We start from the raw sequence: 17245 nt of genomic DNA on the forward strand, positions 1-17245 counted from the left end.
CTGTCGGAGCCCTCCTCCTCTCCAGCGCTGTCGGAGTCTCCCGCCTGTTTAGCGCTGTTAGAGCCTTCCTTCTCTACAGCGCTGCCGGAGTCTCCCGCCTGTTCAGAACTGCCAGTTAGCATAGAGCTGCCAGTTAGCATAGAGCTGCCAGTTAGCATAGAGCTGCCAGTTAGCATAGAGCTGCCAGTCTGCAAGGAGCTGCCAGTCTGCAAGGAGCTGCCAGTCTGCAAGGAGCTGCCAGTCTGCAAGGAGCTGCCAGTCTGCAAGGAGCCGCCAGAGCTGCCTGTCTGCAGGATGCCGCCAGAGCTGCCAGTCTGCAAGGAGCCGCCAGAGCTGCCAGTCTGCAAGGAGCCGCCAGAGCTGCCAGTTAGCATGGAGCAGCCAGGGCCGCCAGTCAGTATGGAGCAGCCAGGGCCGCCAGTCAGCATGGAGCAGCCAGGGCCGCCAGTCAGCATGGAGCAGCCAGGGCCGCCAGTCAGCATGGAGCAGCCAGGGCCGCCAGTCAGCATGGAGCAGCCAGGGCCGCCAGTCAGCATGGAGCAGCCAGTGCTGCCAGTCAGCATGGAGCAGCCAGTCAGCATGGAGCAGCCAGAGCAGCCAGTCAGCATGGAGCAGCCAGAGCTGCCAGTCAGCATGGAGCAGCCAGTCAGCATGGAGCAGCCAGAGCTGCCAGTCAGCATGGAGCAGCCAGTCATCATGGAGCAGCCAGTCAGCATGGAGCAGCCAGAGCTGCCAGTCGACCAGACTCTCCCAGATCTGCCAGTCGACCAGACTCTCCCAGATCTGCCAGTCGACCAGACTCTCCAAGATCTACCAGTCGACCAGACTCTTCCAGATCTGCCAGTCGACCAGACTCTTCCAGATCTGCCAGTCGACCAGACTCTTCCAGATCTGCCAGTCGACCAGACTCTTCCAGATCTGCCAGTCGACCAGACTCTTCCAGATCTGCCAGTCGACCAGACTCTTCCAGATCTGCCAGTCGACCAGACTCTTCCAGATCTGCCAGTCGACCAGACTCTTCCAGATCTGCCAGTCGACCAGGATCTGCCAGTCAGCCAGGATCTGCCAGTCAGCCAGGATCTGCCGAAACCGCCAGCCAGCCAGGATCTGGTAGATTCGTCAACCTGCCTGAGCTTCCTCTCACTCCTGAGCTTCCCCTCAGTCCCGAGCTGCCTCAGTCCCGAGCTGCCCCTCAGTCCCGATCTGCTCCTCAGTCCAGTGGGGTTCTGGGTGAGGACTACTAGGCCATGGTCGGCGGCGAGGGTGGACTATCCAGGGACGCGAGGAGAAGGGACTAAGACATTGATTGAGTGGGGTCCACGTCCCGCGCCGGAGCCGCCACCATGGACAGACGCCCACCCGGACCCTCCCTATTGTTTTGAGGTGCGTTCGGGAGTCCGCACCTTAGGGGGGGGGTTCTGTCACACCCTGGTCAAAGTATTTTGTGTTTATCTTTATTTATTTGGTCAGGCCAGGGTGTGGCATGGGGTTTTGTATGTGGTGTGTTTGTATGGGGATTGTAGCTAGTGGGGTGTTCTAGCTAAGTCTATGGCTGTCTGAAGTGGTTCTCAATCAGAGGCAGGTGTTTATCGTTGTCTCTGATTGGGAACCATATTTAGGCAGCCATATTCTTTGAGTTTGTCGTGGGTGATTGTCCTTAGTGTCTTTAGTGTTAGTTTGCACCAGTTTAGGCTGTTTCGGTTTTCATTACGTTTATTATTTTGCACTGTTTGTATTTAGATTCGTGTTGCTATAGTCACAATAAACATGGATCGTAATCTACACGCCGCATTTTGGTCCGACTCTCCTTCTCACGAAGAAAACCGTTACAGAAATAGACAGCAGGTAGCTGCAGCTAGCCAAGTGGGCGGCAGGTCGCCAAGTGCTTAGCGTGTTGGACTAGTAACCGAAAGGTTGCAAGATCAAATCCCCGAGCTGGCAAGGCATACAATCTGTCGTTCTGCCCCTGGACAAAACAGTTAACCCACTGTTCCCAGGCCATCATTGAAAAAAATAATTTGTTCTTAATATTTGACTGACTTGCCAAGTTAAGTAAAGGTAAAATAAAAAAGACAGGTACGTGGATTGAGGGAGGGATGAGTAAATGGGAGATTGGAAAACATTATGGGTTTGAAGGGATGGTTGAATGGGTGAAAGTATGGATGGATGGACAAACAGATAGATGAGTGATACACAGTAGGAGAAAATTCAACATTGACAGAAACGGAGGGGTAGAAAGATGAGAAAGTGTAAGGAGAGGAATGGACTATATAGTTTATATTGACTCTGGGGACCAGGGGACATAAACTCCTGTGCAGATATGTCTCCCGATGTGGCAGAGTAGCCTATGAAGTGTATTCAGTGAAGTGAGGTTTGGGATTAGGGGTTCTATATTCCCTGTGTGTCAGTGACCAAGTTCTCACCATGTAATTTAAACAATATATACTCACACCACAGGAGGTTGGTGGCACCTTAATTGGGGAGGATGGGCTGGAGGGGAATCAGTGGAACAGTATCAAATACATTAAACACATGGTTTCCAGGTGTTTGATGCCATTTAATTTGCTCCGTTCCGGCCATTTTTACGAGCCGTTCTCTCCTCAGCAGCCTCCACTGACTCACAAAGATGACAAACCTAGATTTGATTCCAGACCTCGCATGTGAAATCAAGATCAGCAAACATGATTTTAATAAAAACAGTCATTCCACCATATCTCCAATGGGGTAGATAAATATTTGCCCAGTTTTATAATTAAAAATGCAGCTGATCACACTGTAGATACAAAGTACTAGCAGCTTAGTTTCACATACAGTCAGCCCTTTTAACTCCCCAAAAACCTGATCTGGAATAGAATAACCTGTTTTACACCGTGACTGTAGCCTGAGAGTGACATAAAATGAAACCAACAGCCAATATCTCTAAAGGCCAACGCTGATAAATCACTCGCAGTCCGATTCTGTTAAAGTTTCCTCTCACGGTGACTCTGGCCACAACTTCTACCCACCATCTTCCGTGCCAAAGAGTGAATAATCTTGTTACACTTCTGTACATGACGCCTTTCTGGAGTTTTCTGTCATCTCTATCCGTGTTCGGGAGAACATTAGATTATGTAGAACGCGTTAGCGCTAGTCGTCCGGGAGAGCCCCTTACGGGTATTTACCTAGTTGGAATCTGAGGGGTTTCTGTGCGGAGGCTGCCTGCTCTAATATCCGTCAACAACCCCACGGTTGATGGTAAAACATCCTCTGGGAGCCTTCAGGTGTGTAGAGGGGGGGAATTCCTGATGTCAGGGGGGGGGGTGTGTAAATATTTCCTTTGTGTTGATTGTCCATTATCCGAGCGCCGTAACGTGTTTTGGGTCGTATTTTTATCCGTAGCCGTCTGACTCGGCCTTCAACACGGCGAGAGTGCTCTTTTGGGTCTGTAATCCACTGAAGGACTGACAAGACATGACTGGTCTGGATGGTGTCTGGACAGATGATGGTGTAGAAGACAGTGGCAACTCCTTTCTACTTACAACTACTATACACAACACTCAAGGTTAAAAGTACTGTTGTAGCTATTCTTATGTAGACGAATTAGCGTTAATGTGATATCCTCATCACCATCATCATCACTTGCTATTATTGCATATATATCCTGATTTCCACTCTGCGGATGCGTCATTGGTCACAACAGTTAGTTTACTATATTCATGCATTATAATCCCCATATTAGTTCTGACCACCCACACCACCCACACTACTGGTGAATAAACAAATATGCTCGGCTGCACAGGATTCTGGGCCAGTGATGTCAGGGCCTGGGTAAATATGATATGACCTGACGCTGGGACCTTGGCAGTGCTCATTGGCATGGCTACCTGCTGTGCCCTCTCGCCATGGACACCTCCGGGTGGGGCAGAGTGAGCTGTGAGCTATCAGTGCGTGGTGCTGGCCGATCGGGCTGTCTCCACTTTGACAGACAGCGTGTCCGATTGGCCCCTAGACACAGTGGCCTGGGCCCCGTGCGTCACTCTGGATTATCTCTTTCCTGACCATCCACTATCTAGTTATCTATACTGCTGCAGTTTCCATACTCAGCAGTGTGTTTACAGGAAACAGTGGATTCGAAAAGGCGGATCGGGGCCATTGGAGGGCTACCTGTGGTTGATGAATATTTTTGGGCTGTGGCTATAGATGTGCTGTAATTTTTATTTTTCTCGGATCACTGAAAGTTCCAAAATCTTTAGGTCAAAGCACAAACAAGTTTAGGAACCACTGGGTTACCAGATCAGGATAAAACAACATCTTCCATTTCTGTATCTACAAGTAAAAATGAATAATTGAAGAATAATGCAAAATAATACCCATCACATTTTTTAAAAGGAGAACTTTTGAGAATGGTTTATCTCAGGGCATAGCATTTTGAACAAACGGAAAAGTGCACACCGACAGACAAAGCTAATGTCATTTGATTGCATTTGAGTGTCAAAGCACCACAGCATTTGGACCGCTCAACAGCAGCAACTAAAAATCACATAACTTCGCCAAAAATAGAAATGCTGTTTCGCCCTACCTGGACAGTTGACCACGACCATCCGCCCAGCAATAACTCCACCGGTAACTGTAACTATGAACCAGGAAGTCTGTTTTTAGCATGAAGAGAGCACCCATAATCATGATGAAGGAGGTGTCTGCTGTGTCCCAGAACTGCATGGAGCTATGAGAGTATTGTGTCTGTATACCAGGGGTCTCTCCCTATGCCACGACTCCCTTAGACTGTGATTTATGGCGGGCCCAGGAGGCTGACACTAGTCTTCCGTGGAAGAAAGGAAAACAAAGCTCTTTATTTTCACCTCATCACAAGGAATCTGACTCCCAAAAAAAGCTTCTCCCAAGTGGGTGTGACACCTACTCCCATTGCCTGCTGCACTGCTGATTGGATTCCAACTGGCGATCTGTTTAACGTCTGTCGTTTACCACACTCCCCCCTCTCTCCTGAGCCTTCACTCGCCTCCAGCACACACGCACTGTTTGGGGCGAATGACTATGAACTTACAATGGCTGGCCCCAAGTCGTTATATTTTTCTCTTGTGCGTTATGCTATTTGCCTCATGTCTCCTGCGTGCTTTGTTGACTATGAACTTGCTTGTTTGTTCCCACACTCGGGACTCTGACTCTATTGGTTACATGGACTCTTGGCCTCCCTATCCTATTCTAACCACCTCTCGCCGGCTTTGTATTCATGTTACCTGATGCAATTGCTGTTCAACATGATCTTGTTGCCATAATTAAAAAAAATGTATTTAACCTTTATTGAACTATGCAAGTCAGTTAAGAACAAATTCTTATTTACAATGACGGCCTACCCCGGCCAACCCCGGCCTACCCCGGCCAACCCCGGACGACGCTGGGCCAATTGTGCTCCACCTTATGGGACTCCCAATCACGGCCGAATGTGATGCAGCCTGGATTCAAACCAGGAACTGCAGTGACACTGTGATGTGGTGCCTTAGACCGCTGCGCCACTTGGGAGCCCCCCAATACACATTAAAATGTTATAAATCAACACTGCAGAGCTCTTCCTGTCCTCTGCAGTGCCCTGGTTGTATTACTGCTGATTATATCTGGAAATGTGCATGTACCCTGGCCCAACTACTGTTGCTAGCACCAATTCCGATTTGTTCTCTGATATCTGCTTCACTGATTTCTGCTCTCGTAAAAGCCTGGGTTTTCTGCACATTAACACTAGAAGCTTATTACCTAAAAATGTATCAATTGAAAGTGTGTGTTCACAGCTCCAATCCAGATGTGTTGGTCATAACTGAGACATTTATTTTAACTAGGCAAGGCAGTTAAGAACAAATTCTTATTTACAATGATGGTCTACCAAAAGGCAAAAGGCCTCCTGCGGGGACGGGGGCCTGGGATTAAAAATACAAATAAAATATAAACATAGGACAAAACACACATCCCGACAAGAGAGACAACACAACACTACATAAAGAGAGACCTAAGACAACAACATAGGAAGGCAGCAACACATGACAAAACAGCATGGTAGCAACACAACATGGTAGCAGCACACAACATGGTACAAACATTATTGGGCACAGACAACAGCACAAAGGGCAAGAAGGTAGAGACAACAATACATCACGCAAAGCAACCACAACTGTCAGTAAGAGTGTCCATGATTGAGTCTTTGAATTAAAAAAAAATATATATATATTTCACCTTTATTTAACCAGGTAGGCAAGTTGAGAACAAGTTCTCATTTACAATTGCGACCTGGCCAAGATAAAGCAAAGCAGTTCGACACATACAACGACACAGAGTTACACATGGAGTAAAACAAACATACAATATAAACAAGTCTATATACGATGTGAGCAAATGAGGTGAGATAAGGGAGGTAAAGGCAAAAAAAGGCCATGGTGGCAAAGTAAATGCAATATAGCAAGTAAAACACTGGAATGGTAGATTTGCAATGGAAGAATGTGCAAAGTAGAAATAAAAATAATGGGGTGCAAAGGAGCAAAATAAATAAATGAATTCGATACAGTAGGGAAAGAGGTAGTTGTTTGGGCTAAATTATAGGTGGGCTATGTACAGGTGCAGTAATCTGTGAGCTGCTCTGAAAGTTGGTGCTTAAAGCTAGTGAGGGAGATAAGTGTTTCCAGTTTCAGAGATTTTTGTAGTTCGTTCCAGTCATTGGCAGCAGAGAACTGGAAGGAGAGGCGGCCAAAGAAAGAATTGGTTTTGGGGGTGACTAGAGAGATATACCTGCTGGAGCGTGTGCTACAGGTGGGAGATGCTATGGTGACCAGCGAGCTGAGATAAGGGGGGACTTTACCTAGCAGTGTCTTGTAGATGACATGGAGCCAGTGGGTTTGGCGACGAGTATGAAGCGAGGTTCAGCCAACGAGAGCGTACAGGTTGCAATGGTGGGTAGTATATGGGGCTTTGGTGACAAAACGGATTGCACTGTGATAGACTGCATCCAATTTGTTGAGTAGGGTATTGGAGGCTATTTTGTAAATGACATAGCCAAAGTCGAGGATTGGTAGGATGGTCAGTTTTACAAGGGTATGTTTGGCAGCATGAGTGAAGGATGCTTTGTTGCGAAATAGGAAGCCAATTCTAGATTTAACTTTGGATTGGAGATGTTTGATATGGGTCTGGAAGGAGAGTTTACAGTCTAACCAGACACCTAAGTATTTGTAGTTGTCCACGTATTCTAAGTCAGAGCCGTCCAGAGTAGTGATGTTGGACAGGCGGGTAGGTGCAGGTAGCGATCGGTTGAAGAGCATGCATTTAGTTTTACTTGTATTTAAGAGCAATTGGAGGCCACGGAAGGAGAGTTGTATGGCATTGAAGCTTGCCTGGAGGGTTGTTAACACAGTGTCCAAAGAAGGGCCAGAAGTATACAGAATGGTGTCGTCTGCGTAGAGGTGGATCAGAGACTCACCAGTAGCAAGAGCGACCTCATTGATTTACACAGAGAAGAGAGTCGGTCCAAGAATTGAACCCTGTGGCACCCCCATAGAGACTGCCAGAGGTCCGGACAGCAGACCCTCCGATTTTACACACTGAACTCTATCAGAGAAGTAGTTGGTGAACCAGGCGAGGCAATCATTTGAGAAACCAAGGCTGTCGAGTCTGCCGATGAGGATGTGGTGATTGACAGAGTCAAAAGCCTTGGCCAGATCAATGAATACGGCTGCACAGTAATGTTTCGTATCGATGGCAGTTAAGATATCGTTTAGGACCTTGAGCGTGGCTGAGGTGCACCCATGACCAGCTCTGAAACCAGATTGCATAGCAGAGAAGGTACGGTGAGATTCGAAATGGTCGGTAATCTGTTTGTTGACTTGGCTTTCGAAGACCTTAGAAAGGCATGGTAGGATAGATATAGGTCTGTAGCAGTTTGGGTCAAGAGTGTCCCCCCCTTTGAAGAGGGGGATGACCGCAGCTGCTTTCCAATCTTTGGGAATCTCAGACGACACGAAAGAGAGGTTGAACAGGCTAGTAATAGGGGTGGCAACAATTTCGGCAGATAATTTTAGAAAGAAAGGGTCCAGATTGTCTAGACCGGCTGATTTGTAGGGGTCCAGATTTTGCAGCTCATTCAGACCATCAGCTGAACGGATTTGGGAGAAGGAGAAATGGGGAAGGCTTGGGCGAGTTGCTGTGGGGGGTGCAGTGCTGTTGACCGGGGTAGGAGTAGCCAGGTGGAAAGCATGGCCAGCCGTAGAAAAATGCTTATTGAAATTCTCAATTATGGTGGATTTATCAGTGTTGACAGTGTTTCCTATCTTCAGTGCAGTGGGCAGCTGGGAGGAGGTGTTCTTATTCTCCATGGACTTTACAGTGTCCCAGAACTTTTTTGAGTTAGTGTTGCAGGAAGCAAATTTCAGCTTGAAAAAGCTAGCCTTGGCTTTTCTAACTGCCTGTGTATAATGGTTTCTAGCTTCCCTGAACAGCTGCATATCACAGGGGCTGTTCGATGCTAATGCAGAACGCCATAGGATGTTTTTGTGTTGGTTAAGGGCAGTCAGGTCTGGGGAGAACCAAGGGCTATATCTGTTCCTGGCTCTTAATTTCTTGAAGGTGGCATGTTTATTTAAGATGGTTAGGAAGGCATTTAAAAAAAATATCCAGGCATCCTCTACCCCGGCCAGGTCGATTAGAAAGGCCTGCTCGCTGAAGTGTTTCAGGGAGCGTTTTACAGTGATGAGTGGAGGTCGTTTGACCGCTGACCCATTACGGATGCAGGCAATGAGGCAGTGATCGCTGAGATCTTGGTTGAAAACAGCAGAGGTGTATTTAGAGGGCAAGTTGGTTAGGATGATATCTATGAGGGTGCCTGTGTTTAAGGCTTTGGGGAGGTACCTGGTAGGTTCATTGATAATTTGTGTGAGGTTGAGGGCATCAAGTTTAGATTGTAGGATGGCTGGGGTGTTAAGCATGTTCCAGTTTAGGTCGCCTAGCAGCACAAGCTCTGAAGATAGATGGGGGGCAATCAGTTCACATATGGTGTCCAGAGCACAGCTGGGGGCAGAGGGTGGTCTATAGCAGGCGGCAACGGTGAGAGACTTGTTTTTAGAGAGGTGGATTTTTAAAAGTAGAAGTTCAAATTGTTTGGGTACAGACCTGGATAGTAGGACAGAACTCTGCAGGCTATCTTTGCAGTACATTACAACACCGCCCCCTTTGGCAGTTCTATCTTGTCTGAAAATGTTGTAGTTTGGAATTAAAATGTCAGAATTTTTGGTGGTCTTCCTAAGCCAGGATTCAGACACAGCTAGAACATCCGGGTTGGCAGAGTGTGCTAAAGCAGTGAATAGAACAAACTTAGGGAGGAGGCTTCTAATGTTAACATGCATGAAACCAAGGCTATTACGGTTACAGAAGTCGTCAAAAGAGAGCGCCTGGGGAATAGGAGTGGAGCTAGGCACTGCAGGGCCTGGATTCACCTCTACATCGCCAGAGGAACAGAGTAGGAGTAGAATAAGGGTGTGGCTAAAAGCAATAAGAATTGGTCGTCTAGAACGTCTGGAACGGAGAGTAAAAGGAGGTTTCTGGGGGCGATAAAATAGCATCAAGGTATAATGTACAGACAAAGGTATGGTAGGATGTGAATACAGTGGAGGTAAACCTAGGTATTGAGTGATGAAGAGAGAGATATTGTCTCTAGAAACATCATTGAAACCAGGAGATGTCATTGCATGTGTGGGTGGTGGAACTAATAGGTTGGATAAGGTATAATGAGCAGGACTAGAGGCTCTACAGTGAAATAAGCCAATAAACACTAACCAGAACAGCAATGGACAAGGAATATTGACATTAAGGAGAGGCATGCTTAGTCGAGTGATCAAAAGGGTCCGGTGAGTGGAGGGGTTGGTTGGGGGTCACGGCGATTTAGACAGCTAAATAGGTAGCAAGCTAGCATAGGATGGAGACTGTTATTAGCCACCTCTTGCGTTCCGTCAGTAGATTAGTGGGGTTCCGTGTGGTAGAGGGGATTAATCCAAATCACACAACAACAACAAAAATAAAAACAATATATATAGTTATAGAGGCCCAAGAAGAAAAATAAATAAATAAAAATAAAATAAAAATTGTAAAAATTGTGAATATATTGTCTATTCAGATAGCAGCTGATAAGACAGCCAACGGCTAGCAGGCCGCAGATGGGCGCCCAGGCAACGTCGCACCGGAGGAGCCAGCCGGACAACTCCCTCGGGTAGACAACGTCGGCAGTCCAGCTGTGAAGGCCCGGTGGGGCTCCGCGTAGGCAGCAAAACGAGTCCGGATAGGTGACTGCAGCCCAGGAGTGATTGATGGAACTCTTCAGCTGGCTAGCTCCGGAACAATTGATGTTAGCTCCGGAATCGACGAAAGCCGATAGTCACACGGATAGCAGCTAGCTAGCTGTGAGATCCAGGTATGAATGTCCAGAGCCAGCGGCCGAAATCCAGGGACATGGAGAGAAAAATTGGTCCGGTATGTTCCGTTCCGAGCCACGCTGCGCAGCGCCGTACAAAACTGGCGATAGATTATCGAGCCAAAGACAGCCGATGACCACAAACCGTGGTTAGCTGAGTACTAACGATTTGCCAGTAAAGAAGCTAACTAGCTTCTGAACTAGCTTCTGAACCAGCTTCTGATTAGCTTCTGGACCAGCTTCTGGCTAGCTTCTGGCTAGCTCCTGGCTAGCTCCCGGCTAGCTTCTGGCTAGTTTCTGGTTAGCCTCTTGGAGGATTACAGATCTGAGGTAAATAATACTTTTTTTAATAAATATAAATTGGTGAGGCGGGTTTCAGGAGAGTGTTTTGAAGATGAGTTTATGGAAAATTTTAAAAATGTATGTGAAAAAAAAAGTTGTAAATATATATATATATATATATATATATACGGGACACGACAAGACGAGGACAAAAGACGTCTGAACTGCTATGCCATCTTGGGATGAAATGGGAAGCATGGGAAGGAGAGAGAGGGTGGAAGAGGGATGGAGGGATGGAGAAAATGAATGAAGAGATTGAGATAAAACTGTCCAGTTTGTGTGTTTCTTGCAGCTCGTTCCAGTCGCTAGCTGCAGAGAACTGCCGTAAGACACACTGGTTGATGCTTATTTATAAAACCCTCTTAGGCCTCACTCTCTCCTATCTGACATACCTACTACAGCCCTCATCCTCCACATACAGCACCCTTTCTGCCAGTCACATTCTGTTAAAGGTCCCCAAAGCACACACATCCCTGGGTCGCTCGTCTTTTCAGTTCGCTGCAGCTAGCGACTGGAACGAGTTGCAACAAACACTCAAACTGGACCATTTTATCTCAATCTCTTCATTCAAAGACTCAATCATGGACACGCTTACTGACAATTGTGGCTGTTTCGCATGTATTGTTGTCTCTACCTTCTGCCCTTTGTGTTGTTGTTTGTGCCCAATAATGTTTGTAACATGTTTTGTGCTGCTACCATGTTGTGTTGCTACCATGTTGTAGTCATGTTGTATTGCTACCATGCTCTGTTGTCATGTGTTGCTGCCATGCTATGTTGTTGTCTTAGGTCTCTTTATGTAGTGTTGTGGTGTCTCTCTTGTCATGATGTGTGTTTTGTCCTATGTTTAATTTTTTTTTATTTTTTTATAATTAATTCCAATCCCCCTCCCCGCAGGAGGCCTTTTGCCTTTTGGTGGGGCGTCATTATAAATAAGAATTTGTTCTTAACTGACTTGCCTAGTTAAATAAAGGTTCATTTAAAACATATAAATGACAAAAGGAGTGCCGGCTACCTGCTGTATGGCTGTGTACTGTAATACAGTGGAACTGGGATGAGCGGGGGAGGTGAAAACAGAGGCCACAGTTTCAAAGTAGACTTCCTGTGGTTTGTACGACGAAGCCTGGTGCTATTTTTGGTATGTTAGGTTTCAAAAATAGTTTTAAAAATCTTTCCACCAAAATCAATGTTGTTTCCTAAGTTAATTCTCTTCGTTATATGATGTCTTATAACACTTTAAAGCTCAATGGGTCAATGGAGAGAACTGGCCTATTCCAGTCCCTACCTCATGTTGCCTCCACTCCACACTTCAGGAGAGAGATATTTCTATGCCTGGGAGAGGTGTAGTGGACATCCCCAAAAGCACCTGCAATTGTGCGGAATGAAAAATCGATAGCGTTGTTCTAGATTAATTACCCAACCAAGGCAGCCAGAGTGGCGGGAATGGAAAACGATGAGGGCTGTTGGTCGGGGCCCCTCACTTTGTGTATGTGTGTGTTGCATTCTGTACCCTAAACACCAAACTCATTATGGCTCCGATCAATGAACAGGCCTAACGATTGGCTGATTTGTGTTCTGTTTAAGAGATTCCTCCTCTCGATCTCTTCCCTCCTTTTCCCTCCATTATGGCTGACGGTGAGGTTTCTAGTAAGGTTATCTAGGCCAGAACTGAACTGCCATGCGACACAGTGACATGCCACTGACTGACAGCTCCATGTCTCTACTCTGGCCTCTCTACTGTATGTCTTCTCTACTCTATGTCTTCTATGTCTTCTCTTCTCTACTCTGTCTTCTCTACTCTGTCTTCTATGTCTTCTCTTCTCTACTGTCTTCTATGTCTTCTATTCTATACTCTGTCTTCTCTATAATGGGAACTGTCACCCTAACTGAAAGGGACGGTTTGAATACTACTTTATTTTGGGTGATCTGAAATTGAAGAGGATGTATTTGTACACAGAATGGCCTTGCCATCATTGGTGCCCAATTTGATGGATAAAATATTGATAGAAAATGTCTGACAAGACTGTAAATCTCCTAATATTTGTAGGTGGATTTCTTTCATTACCTATTCTGTGTGGTCCAATCCGGCTGCTCGTTTCAAATGTACAGTGCATTTGGAAAGTATTCCGAACCCTTCACTTTTTCCACATTTTATTTTGTTACAGTCTTATTCTAAAATTGAATAAATCGTTTCTTCTCCCTCATCAATCTACACACAATACCCCATAATGACGAAGTGAAAACAGGTTTTTAGAAATGTTTAGAAATGCGTATTTGAGCTGTTCTTCCCATAATATAGACTTGGTATTTCACCAAATAGGGCTATCTTCTGTATACCACCCCTACCTTGTCACAACACAACTGATTGGCTCAAACACATTAAGAAGGAAAGAAATTCACTTTTAACAAGGCACACCTGTTAATTGAAATGAATTCCAGATGACTACCTCATGAAGCTGGATGAGAGAATGCCAAGAGTGTGCAAAGCTGTCATCAAGGCAAATGGGTGCTACTTTGAAGAATCTAAAATATATTTTGATTTGTTTAACAATTTTTTTGGTTACTATATGATTCCATGTGTTGTTTCATAGAATAATAGTGAAGACATAAACTACAATGTAGAAAATGTTAAAAAAATAAAGAAAAACTCTTCAATGAGTAGGTGTGTCCAAACTTTTGACTGGTACTGTAGATGTATATTTCCTGAGTGTTTTATTTTTCTCCTAGATTTAGGACGGACACTTCAAAACCTTGTTATGATTTCATTTTTTTCAGTCCTTTTTGCCATTTATGAAGGTATTTCTATGGGCTTTAGTAGTAAAGGCCAAAATCCATATTTCATCAAATCATTCATTTATTTATTTTTGATCCCTAAAGGGGTAGAAAAATTTAAAAATCAAATAGCTAAATGATCCATAGTATGACCATCTTAAAACAATTCCATATTTCAGCCTATCTCCTGCGTATCCTTGTCCACTTCAGAGAGTAGCCTACACGCTTAGCTGGATCCTATTCCATGTGAAGACATGGTGAAAATGTGAAGTTCTGGGGAACTGTCCCAGATGTGTCTGACCACATTTGGAGTACACTTATATTGGACTTACAAGCTGGTGTTTAGTAGAAATAACACTTAACATTTTCAAATCAGCTTGGTTCCACTGGGAACATGTGAAAACGGCCCGAGGACATTTCTCGATGGTGACACACACACATTTTCACTAAAGCAGTGGGCAAGATACAGACAGAGCAAAAAATGTTCACAGGGTAGTACTAATCATTCCATTAGAATACAAGCATATTAATGTTTGAAACTACTCTGCTTATCTAGAGTGTTCACCAGCCAGCACTATAAGCTGACATGATTGTGAAATGGTTGGCCTGCAGTAACTGTTCATTAGCACCGGCACACCAAAAAGTATGCCATAGAAATATAACTGCTAAATGGAACAAAGCCCCTCAGACCATGGCAATTTCATGGGAACAATCATGGGTGCACTCAATGGGGCCGCCGGTCCACCCATAAAAAAAAAAAGCTTGAATGGGAATGTCTAGAGCTTCTTCAGGATTGGTGGGTCCCCTGCGGGTAGGTTGAGCTAACATAGGCTAATGTGATTAGCATGAGGTTGTAAGTAACAAGAACATTTCCCAGGACATAGACATGTCTGATATTGGCAGAAAGCTTAAATTCTTGTTAATCTAACTGCACTGTCCAATTTATAGTAGCTATGACAGTGAAATAATACCATGCTATTGTTTGAGGAAAGTGCACCGTTTTGAACATGAAAAGTTATTAATAAACCAATTAGGCAGTCTTCATAAAACATTTTGAACAGAAATGCAATGGTTCATTAGATCAGTCTGAAACTTTGTGCACACTGCTGCCATCTAGTGGCCAAAATCTAAATTTCACCTGGGCTGGAATAATACATTATGGCCTTTCCCTTGCATTTCAAAGATCATGGTAAGATGATGATTTTTTTTGTTTTGTATTATCTTTTACCAGATTTAATGTGTTATATTCTCCTAAATTCCTTTCACATTTCCACAAACTTCAAAGTGTTTCCTTTCAAATGTTACCAAGAATATGCAAATCCTTGCTTCAGGGCCTGAGCTACAGGTAGTTCGATTTGGGTATGTCATTTAAGGCAGATTTTTTTTTTTTTAAAGGGGATGATCCTTAACTTCATTTATGGCTGCAGGGGCACTATTGAGTAGCTTCGATGAAAAGGTGCCCAGATTAAACTGCCTGCTCCTCAGTACCAGATGCTAATATATGCATAGTATCATTAGATTTGGATATAAAGCACTCTGAAGTTTCTAAAACTGTTTAAATGATGTCTGTGAGTATAACAACTCATATGGCAGGCAAAAACCTGAGAAGAAATCCCAACAGGAAGTAGGAAATCTGAGGTTGGTCGATTTTCAACTCAGCCCCTATTGAATACACAGTGGGATATTGGTTATGTTGCACTTCCTAAGGCTTCCACCAGATGTCAACCGTCTTTAGAAACTTGTTTGAGGGTTCTACTGTGAAGGGGGAGAGAATGAGAGAAGATTGAGTCAAAGGTCTGCCAGCAGTCACTTGCTGGTCATGCGCATTTCACATGAGAGGTAGCTCGAGCTTCTTTGCTTTTCTGACGAAGGAATTCTCCGGTTGGAATATTATTGTTGTATTATTGAAGTTTTATGTTAAAAACATCCTAAAGATTGATTCCATACATCGTTTGACATGTTTCTACGGAGAGTAACGGAACTTTTTGACATTTCGTCTGCAACTAGTGAACGCGCTTCATGACATTGTTTTTGTTTACCAAACGCGCAAACAAAGTAGCTATTTGGACATAAATGATGGACATTATCGAACAAATCAAACATTTAACCTGTTGGTGTTAGGGGGCAGTATTTTCATTTTTGGGAAAAAAACTTTCCCATTTTAAACGGGATATTTTGTCAGGAAAAGATGTTAGAATATGCATATAATTGACAGCTTCCAATAGAAAACACTCTAGTGTTTCCAAAACTGTAAAGATATTGTCTGTGAGTATAACAGAACTGATGTTGCAAGCGAAAGCCTGAGAAAAATCCAATCCGGAAGTGCCCCAGGTTTTGAAAGCGCTGCTTTCCAATGACTCCCTATATTACTGTGAATGTACCATCAACGAACTTACGCTTTCTACGTATTCCCCAAGGTGTCTACAGCATTGTGACGTAGTTTTACGCATTTATATTTAAGAATAGCCGTATGGGGGCACATTGCGTAAGTGGTCACATGGTGGCTCCGAGAGAGATTCTCGCGTAAAGTGCAGAGGTAGCCATTACTCCAATCGGTCCTAGAGAAAAAAGGAATTGTCCCGATGGATATATTATCGAATAGATATTAGAAAAACACCTTGAGGATGGATTCTAACGTTTGCCATGTTTCTGTTGATATTATGGAGCTAATTTGGAAAAAAATTTGGCGTTGTGGTGACCGCAATTTCCGGGCGATTTCTCAGCCAAACGTGAAGAACAAACGGAGCTGTTTCGCCTACAAAAATAATCTTTTGGGAAAAAATGAACTTTGGCTCTCTACCTGGGAGTCTCGTGAGTGAAAACATCCGAAGTTCATCAAAGGTGAACTATTTAATTTGATTGCTTTTCCGATTTCCGTGACAAGGTTGCTTGCTGCTAGAAAGGCGAACACAACAGTGAACATAATGCGCCAATGTATACTGAGATTTCTTTTATAAATATGCACTTTATCGAACAAAACATATATGTATTGTGTAACATGAAGTCCTATGAGTGTCATCTGATGAAGATCATCAAAGGTTAGTGATTAATTTTATCTCTAATTGTGCTTTTTGTGACTCCTCTCTTTGGCTGGAAAAATGGCAGAATTTTTCTGTGACTTGGCGGTGACCTAACATAATCGTTTGTGGTGCTTTCGCTGTAAAGCCTATTTGAAATCGGACACTTTGGTGGGATTAACAACAAGATTACCTTTAAAATTTGAATTATGAGATTTCTGTTGTTTGAATTTGGCGCTCTGCACTTTCACTGGCTGTTGGCATTGCAATCCCCTAAGAAGTTTTAAGAGGCTCTAGCAAATGTATTTCTATGTTGTTTACTGACTGCCTCGCTCCAACCCCAGTAGGTAAAATCCTGTTTACTGACTGCCTCGCTCCAACCCCAGTAGGTAAAAGTCTGTCAGAAAATAGAAACAGCAAGTCATAAAAAAATAATCTGTATTTTCTGCGTTTGCAACCAACATGCATGCCCATAGTGCACTCGCACGAGGCCCCCCCAACCTAAATCAGAGAAGGAAATCCTTTTAATATTTAATGGAATGTAATTGAATGGAGCTGCAGCGGATCATTAAAATGATTGTTAAACAAAGCCCAACAGTGTCCTTTGTCACGGGTGCTAACAGGCCTTAGCGCAGAATGCCTCCCCTGGCAGAGAGCTCCATCACCAGGGAGGCAGAGCACAGAT

This window comes from Oncorhynchus mykiss, chromosome 1, assembly GCF_013265735.2.
Source record: "Oncorhynchus mykiss isolate Arlee chromosome 1, USDA_OmykA_1.1, whole genome shotgun sequence".
In the NCBI taxonomy this organism is placed as follows: Eukaryota; Metazoa; Chordata; class Actinopteri; order Salmoniformes; family Salmonidae; genus Oncorhynchus; species Oncorhynchus mykiss.